At 59.0% G+C, this 13,170-nt stretch overlaps 2 long non-coding RNA genes across 2 annotated transcripts; both read right to left on the bottom strand.

Moving 5' to 3' along the window:
- Nucleotides 1–1,853: 1,853 nt before the first annotated feature.
- Nucleotides 1,854–3,467, bottom strand: LOC125099297 (uncharacterized). The gene is made up of 3 exons (XR_007127089.1): nucleotides 3,309–3,467; nucleotides 3,006–3,107; nucleotides 1,854–2,206 (listed from the first exon to the last, which is right to left on the bottom strand). It is a non-coding gene; the product is annotated as an uncharacterized LOC125099297 (long non-coding RNA).
- Nucleotides 3,468–3,500: 33 nt separating this feature from the next.
- On the bottom strand, nucleotides 3,501–4,678 carry LOC125099145 (uncharacterized). The gene is made up of 3 exons (XR_007127038.1): nucleotides 4,593–4,678; nucleotides 4,369–4,466; nucleotides 3,501–3,838 (listed from the first exon to the last, which is right to left on the bottom strand). It is a non-coding gene; the product is annotated as an uncharacterized LOC125099145 (long non-coding RNA).
- Between the last annotated feature and the right edge of the window lie 8,492 nt (nucleotides 4,679–13,170).

The raw sequence follows: 13,170 nt of genomic DNA, 5'->3' as shown, positions 1-13,170 counted from the left end.
CCCTGGGCAGCTTTCCCGACGGGGCGCGGTCAGCACGAAGTAGGGTATCGCGGTGCCTGGCCCACAGCAGGGCTGGCCTTTCGACACCCCCTGCGTATGTAGGATGGGGGACGCGGGGAAGGGGAAGGGGGTGTGCCGAGGAGCCCCCCGGAGGAAGGACAGTAAGGCTGAGTGAGCTCTCCGCTTTGCATGTCCTCAGGGCTCTGCCCTCCCGGCGATGGGTTCCGCAGAGCTCACAGACGGGGCGAGGACGCGGGCTGCGCCTAAAGGGGGTGTCATCCTGAATAAAGAGGGCCTGCAGGTGAACAGAGGGGTCCGTGACCTTGGCCTGAACCAGGAAGGGCACCCGGAGCCCAGCGCAGTCGCGAGAAGGGCCTGGGCTCCCACACAGGCTTTTCAGGTCTCTCCCGCACTTGGCACTTCTGGATCAACAGAGAGATGGGAAAAAGACAAGTGTGACCTGGGGTTTCTCTGAGCTGGTGGGGCCGGTCCAACAGGTTACTCTTCCCACTAAACGACCCCTGCAGCCCTGAGGCCTCGTGGATGGGGAGGGGGCTGGGAATGCTCCCCACAGTTAGTTCCGAAGTCCATGGGGTCCCTGTGGATGACTGTCCTGTAACCCTTCTAGGCCGACGGTGTCCCAGCAGGACGACTCGGAGGCTAGTGGGATTCCCACAAGTGTGGTCTGAGCTGCCCCTGACGCAGAGAACTGTCATGAGCAGCCGTCAGTTTCTCATTTATTAGACTCTCTTGGGTGTTAGTAAAAGGGTTTGGAGCTTGTCAGCCTCCTTGGGGGCATCTGAGTGAGAGGTGAGTGTGAGTCAGGGTTAGGGGTTGCAAGTGTGCTGGGGCATGGGGGCCCCTGAACTCTGGGATGTCCCTGTGGCCTCCCTCCCAGCTGGCCTTTGTGCCTGAGTCCTGGGGGTTCTCGTCCCTCTGGCAGGCACCTGAGGACATCCCTCCCAAGTCTGAGCGTCCGGAGTCTCCAGTGGAAATAGACTGCCAGCCTTGCAGCATAAGGGTGTTTCCAAGAAGAGTGTCGGGAACAGGAGGGAGAGTAACCGTCTTGTTTGTTTCTTGGAGGACAGTACTCACTGGGCTTCTTTAAAGGAGGTGGCAGTGCTGCCCAGGGTGTCCCTCGGGGGCCTCTGTGGCAGCAGTAGGCATGTCACGGGCCTGTCTGTCAGCTGGGCAGGCCAGTGTTCAGGGAGACTGAGGGGCACAGGCTTGCTGCGAGAACCCGCGGGGCTGACAGAGCTGGCCGGGGAGGCTGCCCTGGGAAAGTAACTGCAGGCTGTTCCTGCTAAGCCTGGGGTGGGCTTCCACCTTCCAGGCTTGGTGGGCAAGATCAGGCCCAGAGAGGGCCTAAACCCTTTTAGGCTCACACCTCCAGGAAGCTGCTGCAAGTGTCAGGGAGGGATCCCATGCAGGAGCCATACCCAGGATCCACCTAAGGCTTAGGGCTTGGAGGGCAGGATCTGGAGGCCAGGGGCTGTGCTGTAAGCCAGGCTGACTCCCAGCCAGCCAGCTGGGTCCTGACCTGCAGGAGCCCCCATCACCCAGTCACCCCCACCCCCATTGCTGCTGGTCCCCACAGGTGCTCCCTTGGCTCACGTGTTCCCGAGAGTGGCAGGACAGAGCTCAGGGCTGAGTGCTTCTCTGCCACCACCCCCTCAGTTCATCTCCTAAATTCAGAGCCCACCTCCCAATCGAGCCTCCTCCCCGGCCTTCCTGGGCATCCCTTGGAAGCCTCACCCCCAGGAGGGTTCAGCTTACATCTGCCCTCACCCCTTGCCCTCTGGCTGTGGTCCTAGATGACTGTCTCTTGTCCCCCACGTGTCCTGTCATGGCCTAGCCCTTGCTGTACAAGTGTCACCTGCCTCCTCCCTCATTCAGGGAGGTCTTCTCCCCAGTATCAGGGCTGCGGTGCCCCAGGCTGGTGTCCCCTTTGCCAAGCAACTGCCTGGCGGTGCACGCCTGGCCCCCCAGCCCCTTCCAGTGCCACTTCCTCCTGTGCACTCGTGTAAGGCGGGTGGGGGAGCCTGGCAAGACCTTCGAGGCTATTGTCAGCGAGGGCGCCCAGCAGACACTGAGGCAAAGTCTGCATCAGGTAAATGTTCTGATGGTCAGTGGCCTCCTGTGGCCCAGAAAAGCCTGAGAGAGATGTTCTTGGAACAGTATAAGTGACCCCGTGAGCTAGAGGGTGCTGAGAAGATGAAAGAATGCAGGATTTTATGAGGTTAACTATATAATGTAAGGACATCTCTTAAGGAGCCCAAAGTCTCTAGACTAAAAAAATAGGTCCTGGGATCGAGCCCCGCATTGGGCTCTCTGCTCAGCAGGGAGCCTGCTTCCTCCTCTCTCTCTGTGATCACTGTCAAATAAATAAATAAATAAAATCTTTTTTTTTTTTTTTAATAAAAAGTACATTTACTTGACTATCTTAAGGGCCACAAAAATGCAAAATCCCATTCAGCACTCCTGTGGGGGACACTCCCTGCAGGGCACAGGGAGCAACGCAATGTGGGACGTGGGCTGGTGCCCGCAGAAACCCGCCAAGGTCAGGGAGGGGATCCCGCCAGCATCCCGCAGGGACCTCAGGGACAGGAGCACCACCTTGGCCTGCTGGGCTGGCTACGTCCCTGCATGGACACCCTTCCACCCTGCAGAGATTTCGGATTCAGTATGGGGAAGGCTGGGAGAGTCAGCAAGCCCGCACGACTGTTTGTGGCACTGACATGGAATCAGGGCCCGTTTACGTTTGTGATGCAGAGGGGAACTCAGCCAGTGAGAGGGTCAGCTTGGCCACTGAATCACTGTTCCCAAGAGGAAACTTCTTACACTTGGTGTTACAAAGTGAAACCCGACTAGACTTATGTAGTATTGGAAACGTTAAGAGACACTTTGGAATAACGTATATTAAGTTGAATACAGCTTGGGTGGGTCTCATGGGGAAAAAAATCCCATCTCGAAAATCCAGTTCAATATGCTGTGATTCCACTTACCTCATAATCTTCAAATGACAGAATTATGGAGGTGGAGAACCACCGAGTGGTACGCAGCGGTGAGGGATGGTGGGGGGGACGAGAAGGGGCAGCAAGACGGGTCTCTGGGGTGGAGCAGCCCGTATCCTGATGGCAGGATGGTCACAGGAACCACACGTGGGATAAAACGGCGGAATAATCAAGTGCCCGTGTCCCTCCCCAGTGGTGATGGTCGTCCTCCCTGCAGAAATCTGAAACCGGCCCCAAATGTGGAGGGCAGGACGCTCCAGGTTGGTGGGTGGCAGGTTTAATAAACAAGGGAACTTACAGGAGGCTGGCCTTGGGCAGTACCGAGGCGAATGGACACCCCACACCCCGGCACTGAACCTTGCAAGTCCCCGTAGAGTCCTCAGCGGGCTAGTCATGCCCACCCTGCGGGTGTCGTCTCTAAGCTGTGTCCTGGAGCCACCTCCAGGGACTGGGCGGGGTGGGTGGGGGAGGCTTGGCCTCGGGGCCTCCACAGCACGCAGCAGCAGGGCTTCAGGAAGATGGGACTGTTGTGGGAACCTGAGTGGCTGGCACGCGGGACTCCGTATCTACCCTCCGGGTCTTTGCTTTCTGTCCTGTCCCCTGACACCAAGGGACATCGCACAGGCTTAGCTTTTTCCTGTAACGGGGCTGTTCAGACAAAGGGGTCCTGGAGCTTCTGAAAGAGGGGAGACCCTCGGTGAGCTGCTGACAGAGCCCCAGCCTTGCCACACTCTCTAGGGCCAGGGTTGTCTCAAGCCCAGCAGCCAGCTTCCCACCCAAGGCCCTTCTGATGCCGCTTCAGGAAGGCAGCTTCCTGGGCCATCCTGCGGAAGGAGGGGTGCCTGAGCTCACTGCTCCTGCTCCTGGCAGGCGGGAGCGGGCCTGCCCCCCCCATCTGCCTCCCCACCCCCACACTCCTCGGCTTCCCTGAGAGTGTCCTGTGCGGTTCCTGGGAAGGGGGAAGGTGCTCTAGCTTCCACACATCTTCTCAGGGATGTGTGCGGATGGGGCAGGCTCGAGACCCTCAGCCTGCCTGGTGTCCCCACGCCCACCTGCCGGACTGCCTGCACGGCACAGGGAGCAGGTGAAGGTCGTTAGCTCTTCCCAAACAGCCTAATGCTGGGGGAGGCTCAATTACCAACTAATTAATTGCCTGCAATTAGAAGGAGGCCTTAATTGCCATGTTTGCAACTCCCCCCACCCTGTCCTCCTCAACCAGGCCCGTCTCCCTAGGCTGTGGGGTGTGGCAGACATCTGTGCAGAGACCCGGGGAGCCAAGCTGGATGCTCCAGGCTACCCTACCCTATCCTTGCTTTTCAGGTGTGTAAGGGGAGGCTTACCCCTGTGTGCTCACCTGTGACCACCAGCAGGCCTGGCACCTGCCGGGGGAAGCCAGCACACAGCACCCCTGGGAGCCAGGGACTACAAGGACACAGAGTGAACACCTGTCACCTGACAAAGTACAAAAAAAGGCCTTGAGTCAGCCACAGGCCTAGGTGGGGCTGCGGCCTGAGGGCGCTACTTCACGGGCACGGCCTGCCGGGCTGAGCCTGTGGGCCCCAAACGCTCCCTGCTCACCGCTGAAAGTCAAAGAGCATTTCAGCCTTGCTGGAATGTTCTAGGAACTCCAAGAAACCAGCCTTGCAGGGAAGCAAGTAATCCTGTTTGTTATTAGCAAACCTCTAGCACATGTCCTACCTCCGCGATGGACTATGACCAAGGTCTCGCTTCCTTCAGGGCTAGGCCACCCCCCTGCTGGGGCCTGGGCACGGTGCAGGAGACTGCCCCAGTGACCTCAACCCTCGGTCTGCGAGGCCCCGCCTGGTCACCTGCTGCGGGACTGAAATGGGACCCCTACCTCCTTGTGGGCTGGCCAGCTTCACACTTGGGCCATGGGATGGCCTAGGGGGACCTGACCACCCCCACCTCGGTGGCGGGCACATTCTCAAGCCGGCCTGCAGGTGGCGTCCCTGTCTGGTGGGCAGCCAGCCGGAACCACTGCCCCAGGCCATTCTGACGTGCAGCAGAGAACCTGGGCCCTTTCTCAGTGAGGTGCCAAAATGTGGGTTCTCAGGGCCTGAACGTAGGCCCCTCCGCATGGAAGGATGGCGGAATGCTCCTGACATCGGTGCTGAAGCAGCCCCTCCCCTGGCGGAGAGGAAGGGACCCCACCTGCAGCCTCCCCATGCCTCCCGTCCCAGGCATCCGAAAACACTAAATCATGGGTCCCCTGCCCACTCCCAAAATCCTCACTGGCACCACGGAGGAGACCTGGCAAGCTCGGGGCCATCACACCTCCCCCCACCGCTCGTTTCCGTATTATCAACAAAGGCAGCTCCTTCTCCAGGGCGGCTGTCTTTCTGCTCTGGAAAGCCTGCCGAGGGTCCTCTCATGACCTCGGGACCCCACTCTTCTGAGTCACAAGGTGCCCCTCGCCCCCCAGAGGGTCCCTCGTCGGCTTCCGGGCCTGTCTGTGAAGCTGATGCACGAGTGTGCGGCAGCCCACACGCCTGTGCCCCGGGGCCGGCATGAGCGGGGAGACCCCCTGCGCCCCTGCAGTGGGAAAGCCCTCCGCTCCGTCAGAGGAGCTTGATGCGACCCAGAGTCCCCCGGTCACCAAGAAACTATCGGTCGGGGCCTCCAGAGGAACAGAACTGGTAGGTCGTACACAGAGAAATGTCGTAAAGAATTTGCCCACCATATGGTGGAGGCCGAGAAGTCCTGAGATCTGCACTTGGTGAGGCGCAGACCCAGAAAGCTGCAGTGCGGCTCCAGGCCAGGGGCAGAGGCAGGAGACCAGTGGAGGCCGCCGCCGCCGGAAAGACCACCTGCTTTACCCCAGTTTTCTCGTTCGTCTCACCCAGAATCACCCTCGCAGAAACACCGGGAATAATGTTTGACCACGCATCTGAGGCCCCTTGTGGCACAGCCAAGTTGACACAAAGTCAGCGCAGACGCTGACTTGTGTTGGAGACTCATGGCCAAGTCCAAGGTGCCGCAGAGCGACCTGAGTGACTGACCACAGAAACAGAGCTGTTCTTATGAAAATTAGGTTTGCTGCTTGAAAAGGCCAGCTAAGGACAGCACGTGGCAACATTTCCGTAGAACAGGACGCTGTCGGACCTCGGGGACCAGGGATGTCAGCAGGCGGGTTCGTTCCTGGGGTCTCTGGAGAGAAGGCCTGTCCCCATGAAGGTCATGTGCACCCAAGCATTTGTATGAATTAAATGTGCATCTTCTCCAAACTCCTCCCACTTTATGCTCTTCAGCAACCAGCTACAGTCCATCAGTCCACACGAACAAGCAAACCCGTAAATGGGCTGAAAGCTTCCGGGGAAAAAGCGAAACCAAACAAAACCAATTGGGCAGCGACCCTGACCAGTGGCTGGTTGAAATCGAAGCCCCTGTGGCCGGCCAACTCTGAGAGCCGCAGGCATCCCACTGTGAGGTACTTGTCCCCTGGGCCCCTTCCCTCCCTGTCCCTGGACTCGCCTCCTGGTACACACAATGCAACAGAACTCAGAGAGCAGCACTTTCCAAACTGGTTTTAAAAAGGCCACAGCTGGTCACGGGGCTCCGTCCAGGGCTGCCCGCCCGGGGGGACGCCAGCCCTCGTGGGCAGCCCCGTGGGGGCCTCCGGCCAAGCTCTGGGCCGGCCAAGCTCAGCCCCGTCCCGTACGGCAGGGACAGCCTTCTGCTCCGTCAGCGGCTCTGAGTCCCTGGGCCACCGAAGGAGAGGACAAATGCCTGGCGTTCCCACCCACAGAAGTGGGGTCCCTGGCCCTGGAGCAGTGGATAACCGATACAGCCACTGTGGGAAACTCCGTGGGAGCTCAGGGGCAAGTGGCTGCCGTGGGAGCCCCTCGCCCTGCACTCTGCTTGCCTCCAGGACCCCTGCCACATTCTGGCCAATCTCTGCTAAGGACATTCCATGCACCTCGCATTCCCCAGGGCTCCTACCGCCTCGTTCTGCCCAGCCCTTTGCTGGCCTTTGCCTGATGCAGAGGCGGCCGACCAGGGAGCTCTGCCTTCCCGTCTGGGTAGGGAGGCTCAGAATGAGGCACAACAATGAGCCTGTCATCCCCGTGCTCCCCTGGCCACCCAGTCCCTTATAGGGCCACCACCAGATCTTCTGACTTTAGGCCCATTTCATACATAACCCTGAGCACCACCCTGCGCAAATATTTATTTGGCTGTTAAGGGCTCAGCAGAACAGAGGCCAGAGAAGCGTCTCGGAGCCACAGTGCAGGTGCGAGAGCAAACCGCAGCAGAAAGGTGGTCAGCAAGGGACAGAGGAGGGGTGGGGAGCCACAGGCCCCTGGAGAGCAGCTGGGCTGTGTCTGGAGGATTCGGGGCTTCGTGGAGTGTAAAGCTAAAGCTGTCAGGAGGCTACGGTGAGGAGCGCTTGGACACCTTCCTCCTGTGCGGGACACGCGGGGGCACCATGGTGCCGGGAGCTGGCCGGCGGCCCGTAGGGCCCGGGACGTGTCCTGGTGCTGAGTCTCCGTGTGCCGATGAGATGATAGTGGAGGCAAAGGGGACTAAGAGGACCCAGAGCCCCGAACGCCTTCACGGCACGGGGTTTGTGGTCCGGAGAGTCACCTGAGGCCTGCACACGGTGAAGGGACGGCTGCCCCCTCCCCAAAGCTCAGGAATGGCATGAAGGGGCTGGTAGGCTTATCTGGTCTGAGCCCCTGGGGATGGTGCCAACCTCCCCTGGTGGCACCACCCCCAGGCCTTGCTCCTCTTGGGAGGGGCTGTTGTGGCTGAGGCATGTCCTCTAGGAACCGGGCCACGAGGATGCAGAACAGCCCCTGTGCTCTCCCTGACCCCCTGGGGACCTCCTGGGGCTCGTTCCCCTCTGCTGTGTGGGCACACAGGTGACACAGCACTTAGAAGCCTGACTCGAACTCTTCTAGGGAGCTGGGCCATCCAGGGACTGAGAAGCCTGGTCCCAGCTGAGGGCCACGCCCCTGCTGACAGTCCCCAAGTTCCCTGGTGCAAACATGAGGCCACAGCCACCTTTAAATTAGCAAAAGCCCACTGCAGACCCCATAGCATCCCTTACGTCCCAAGGCACCCTTACAGCTGTCCGGTTAGTGAGAAGGGTGTGGCACTACCTCTCGCTAGGGAGGCGGACGAAGGGCCAAGGGAGGCCCCACAACTCTGCCTAAGAGCAGGGGCCCTCAGCCACCCCTGAGTGTTGGCCTGCGGGGTGGTCCCAGTGTCCCCAAGGAGCAGCGCCAAGAGAGGTGTGTGGCCTGCCCCTCGGTGGGGATCCCAGGACGTGGCTGACCTGAAGATTGTGGGGCCGGGTTCTCAGTCCCTGCTCCTGGCCGGACCCTGGGTGAGCGACTCAGCTTCCCCATGTCTCCTCTACAAACCAGCACACTGGCCGCCCTGGGCACGGGCCATCTGGGTGGCTCCTGAGAATTCTCAGCAGAAACGAGAGACGAGGTGCTCGCCTGACCCCGCAGAAACCATCGTGTGCAAACCCCATCGTGGGCAGGTAATGTCATGACCTGCGGCCACTAAGCCGTGTCCGGTGAGTGTGTGATAACGAAAGGGGAGAAAAGACAGTGTGACCTTGAATGGGAAAAGCAGAATTGGTTTTTAGCCATATATTTGCATCACTGTGTAAAAAAGATTATAAGGGGGAAAAAATGATTATAAGGAAATGCCCCCAGATGGCAGTGAGGGCACCTGTTGGGCGCTGACCCGTGCCGGCGTCCTCCTTCGAACAGTTCTATGTGTTTTCCTGAGCAGCGACTCCGTCATCAGGGCAGAGCCGCCCGTGGGCTGGCGTGGGGCGGCGGGCACTTCCGGCACATGCGCCCGCACTGAGGCTTCCAGCTCTGCGTGCTAGTGGGAGACCCGTGGGTGGCCCGCGATCGCCCCCACCGCCCAGCTCACACCCCCAGGGCCCCTTTGGTAACCATGGGACTCGCCAGTCCCCTCCTGCAGGGCCGGCTGCGGTCAGGGGTCCGGGCTGCACAGGCTCCGAGGAGGCTCACGGCGAACCTCTCGTGTCGTGCCATCTGTCTGGCTCCGGAGGCGGCTAACGGCTGGGAGCAGCTTGTTCCCTTCCGGGCTCCCACGGCCAACCACCCTGTTGCTGAGGCCTCCAGGATGTGCCCCGGGGGCCCAAGGGCGGCAAGCGTCACACTCACCTGAGTCTCCCGCGTGGGCCATGGGCCTCAGGCGCCTTCTTATTTCTTCAGTGGAGTCTGGCCAGATGAGGGCCGTTCCAGCACCCCGGCTCCCGGAAGCCACACTTCATCCAGAGCGAAAGGCTCCTTCATTGGCTCCCAGCGCATCACAGACGTCCCTCCCATCCCAGGGAGCGTAGATGGCCATCTGCTGTGAGCCTTTGGCCTTTCGAGGGTGCAGAAACCCGGCACACCCAAGCTCGGCGGGGAAGGCCTTCTTCAGCACCAGAGTCAGGAGCTGCTCTGCCCAGACCCCCAGGTTCCGCCTGGCTGCTCTGGGCCCTGCAGCTGCCCCCAGCCTGTGGGTTCTCACAGTTCTGACCCTGTGTCCAAGCCCAGGCTCCCCAGACTCCAGACTCCCTGGACCTGGGCAGACTTCCCAGCCAAGGGTTGGACCCTGTCCTCCCCGCCCCCGCCCTGACAATGTGTGTGTGGGGGACACACATGTACACACACACGCAGAACTCTCCAGGCTGCGTCTCCACCACATATGTGCTGGTGGATGTTGGCAGGTCTAGCCCCCAAGTGTCCCTGAACATCACCCACCCTCACAGCTGCCCTGCCCTGCCCTGCTCTGGACATTCGAGAGGTCCTCGTAGCAGAGGGGATGGTCCCAGAGGCGCAGGACAGAAAGCTGGCGTGGGCCACAAGGTGGAGACTCATGTCAGCGCTGGCTCCGACACCAGATCCTGTTCCCAGGCCTCAGGGCAGGCCCAGTGCCCCCCGCTTTGGTGCTTAGGGCACACACAACCTCTTGGGCCTCTCGGCTGTCTGCGGACATGCGGGGTTCCAGCACAACTTCTCTCTGACCCTCTTAACTGGGCCTGCTGGTCACCCTCATTGTCAGACCTGCTCCCAGGAAAGCATGGTTGCCCCTGGCCTGTTTGCTGTCCACACTCGTCACTCCTGCCAGGGCTGGGGATATCTCGTCCCTTGCCAACCCTGTACATTTGTGTTTTCCCCACAGACCCAACCACTAACCCTAGCGAGTCAGCTAGGACCCACCCTGGCAACACCTGTCCCCCGGACATACCCAGCTGTTTCCCCCAGCTGTGCCTGCCCCTTGGCCACACTTGCCTTCCCTGGCAATAACCCTCCCCCCAAAGCTGCACCTGTGCCCCTGGGTTGCACCTGCCTGCATTCTTCCCTCACCCTGTCCACTCTGTCCACTTTCCCTCCCAGGCCATTTCCCTTGCTGGGAACCCTTCCCGAGACCCTCACCCCCTGCCTCCTTTCCTCTGCTCAGTCTACAGGTTGCCCCGTGACTAAAACCCCCAGTCTCCCAAGACCTGGTTCGTGTCCCTCACTGACACAGCCTCAGTGCCTAGGACCCACCTGCTCGTGGGCACCGTCCAGGTGGTGGCTGGAGTGTCCCTCTCCCCACCTCTGTCGCCTGGGAGGTATCCCTGCTGCAGCACTGCTGGGCTTCCCACAGACACAGGCATGAGGCTCCCGGGTTTGGTAGCAGCAAGCACGCACCCCAGGCTTCGCCCCATCTGGCTCGTGCTTTTCTCTGGTCCCTTAGGCTGCCCTGGCGCCCGTCGCGATTTTCGTCTTCGAACAAACTTGGCTCAGGGGTGCTTGATGGTCCCATGTTCCTGCAACTCTCGGGGCCGGTTATTTTCCCAAGTGCAGCCCCCCACAGGCACTTCCCTTGTGAAAAGGACTTATCCTGAGAGCCCAAGGAGTCTGACTTGTCGGTTCCTTAAATGGCTTGTGCATTGGACACAAAACTCTTTCTGTTGTGTCTTCCCTTGGAAAGGGTGAGATATGTTCCGTCATGTGACCGTCTGTTTTCTGAAATGTTGTCTCTGTTCCTTTGCTGGACTCTCTGAGACCTACAGAAAGAGCCAGCTGTTGTTAGAATCCACATCTTACAACACCCTAACACGGCACCTGAGGTCGCCATCCGCCCTGGATGCCTCGGATGGTCCCCCAGTTCCCGGGGGCCTCGTGATGTCCCCAGGATGGGAGGGGAGGGACCTTCCACTCTGCTCACTCCCCAGCACCCAGCACGGGGTACACAGGCAGCAGGGAGCCTGCTGGGAGGCCCCCCGATGTGTCTGGAAGCCTGGCGCTCAGTGTCTCCTGTCGGGAGCCTGCCCTGATTCCAGGGGCATCGTCGCTCCTCCCAGGACAAGGACTGGCCCAGGGAAGGCTGGGGCAGAGGAGTCGGGTACACTGTGGGGAGGGGGGCCCTGCTGGCCTATGGGCATGGGGATGGGGGTTTGGGCTCTCAACACGGAGATCGTCTCTGTAACCGTGCCCATGGGGTGGTGCATTAAAAATAACACACGATGACCGAAAGTTTCCTCACAAAATGCAAGCGTGGTTTGCTAGAGTAACACAAGGAGAAGAGTGTGATCACCTCACCTGATGCAGGAAAGGTTTTTGATAAATCTTAGAACCGACCCAACTGTGATTTTTTTTTAAAGATTTTATTTATTTATTTGACAGACAGAGATCACAGGGAGGCAGAGAGGCAGAGAGAGAGAGGGGGAAGCAGGCTCCCCGCTGAGCAGAGAGCCCGATGCGGGGCTGGATCCCAGGACCCTGAGATCACGACCTGAGCCGAAGGCAGAGGATTAACCCACTGAGCCACCCAGGCACCCCTAATCTAATTGTGATTTTAAAGATACCTCTTAGGGAAGTGTTCCTAGAAGCTCAGGAACATGAGGAGACCCACACCCTGAAACCTCACCCCAGGCATCACGGGCCCCCGGCAGGCCTCCCACCCATTCTCTTTAAGACCTGGGTCAGGTCAGGGTGCCCCATGGCACGGCCCCAGCTCCACATGGTTCTGGAGACCTGCTCAACGGGACAAGGAAGGAAAATCCGCGAGAGGCTTAGCACCCAGGTATAAGAGAAGAGGTAACAATGGATGTTATTTGCAGAAGATATGATCACCCATCTGGAAAAACTAACAGAACTGATGGATAAACTATTAGAATAAGAGCCCAGTAAGAGACTGACCTACAGAAACCATTATCTCAAGGACATTGTGCTGAGTGGGATCAGCCAGTCACGAAAGGACAAACACTGTATGGCTTCACTTCGCCAGGAAACTGGACTGATTGAGTTCATACAGGCAGCAGATGGTGGCACCAGGGGCTGGGTGGGGAGTGTGTCTCATGGGACAGAGTGTCAGCTTGGGAACATGGAAAGTTCTGGAGATGGACAGTGGGGATGGTGGTCCCACAGTGTGAGTGTGTCCATGTCCCCAAGTGTGTACCCAGAAAAGGTTAAAATGGTAAATTTTATGTGAAGTATATTTCATCACAATAAAAAGATCAACATCACAATAAAGAATAGTAAAGAAGCCAGACACAGAGTGTCACGTGTTGCATGATTCTTTTACTACGAAATGCCCAGGACAGGCAAGTCCAGGGACAGAGCAGGACGGTGGTGCGGTAGCCGACAGTCTCTCTGGGACAACGAGAGTGCCCTGGAGGTGGGCAGACTCGGCCATGGCTCTGCTTCACGGAAACAGTCTCAGTGCCGCTGGAATACACGCTTCCAAGCGGCAAATTTTAGGGGTGCCTGGCTGGCTCGGCCAGTAGAGCATCTGACTCTTGATACTGGGGTTGTGAGTTCAAGACCCATGTTGGGTGTAGAGCTTACTTTAGGGAAAAATAAAAAAAGAGGTGTATTTTACATAACATAAAAATTTTTTAGGTAGGCTCCTTGCCCAGCGTGGAGCCCAAAGTTGGGCCTGAACTCAGAAGCTTCGGTCAAGGCCAGAGCTGAAATGAGTCAGGCACGCAGCCTGCGGAGCCGCCCCGGCACCCCTCACCTCATTTTCAGTGATGAAAACCACCCATCGTATGGTATACACCAGCACTAACCACCAGCAAGAAAAGGTGGTTCACAATCTCGAGGAAATGATAGCGTGTCTGGGAGCTGACCGAGTACACACAGCATCTGTGGGAGGAACCGCCAGCCTCAGG

The sequence above is a fragment of the Lutra lutra genome, chromosome 4 (genome assembly GCF_902655055.1).
Source record: "Lutra lutra chromosome 4, mLutLut1.2, whole genome shotgun sequence".
NCBI lineage: Eukaryota > Metazoa > Chordata > Mammalia > Carnivora > Mustelidae > Lutra > Lutra lutra.
This window is presented reverse-complemented; position numbering and strand designations above follow the sequence as displayed.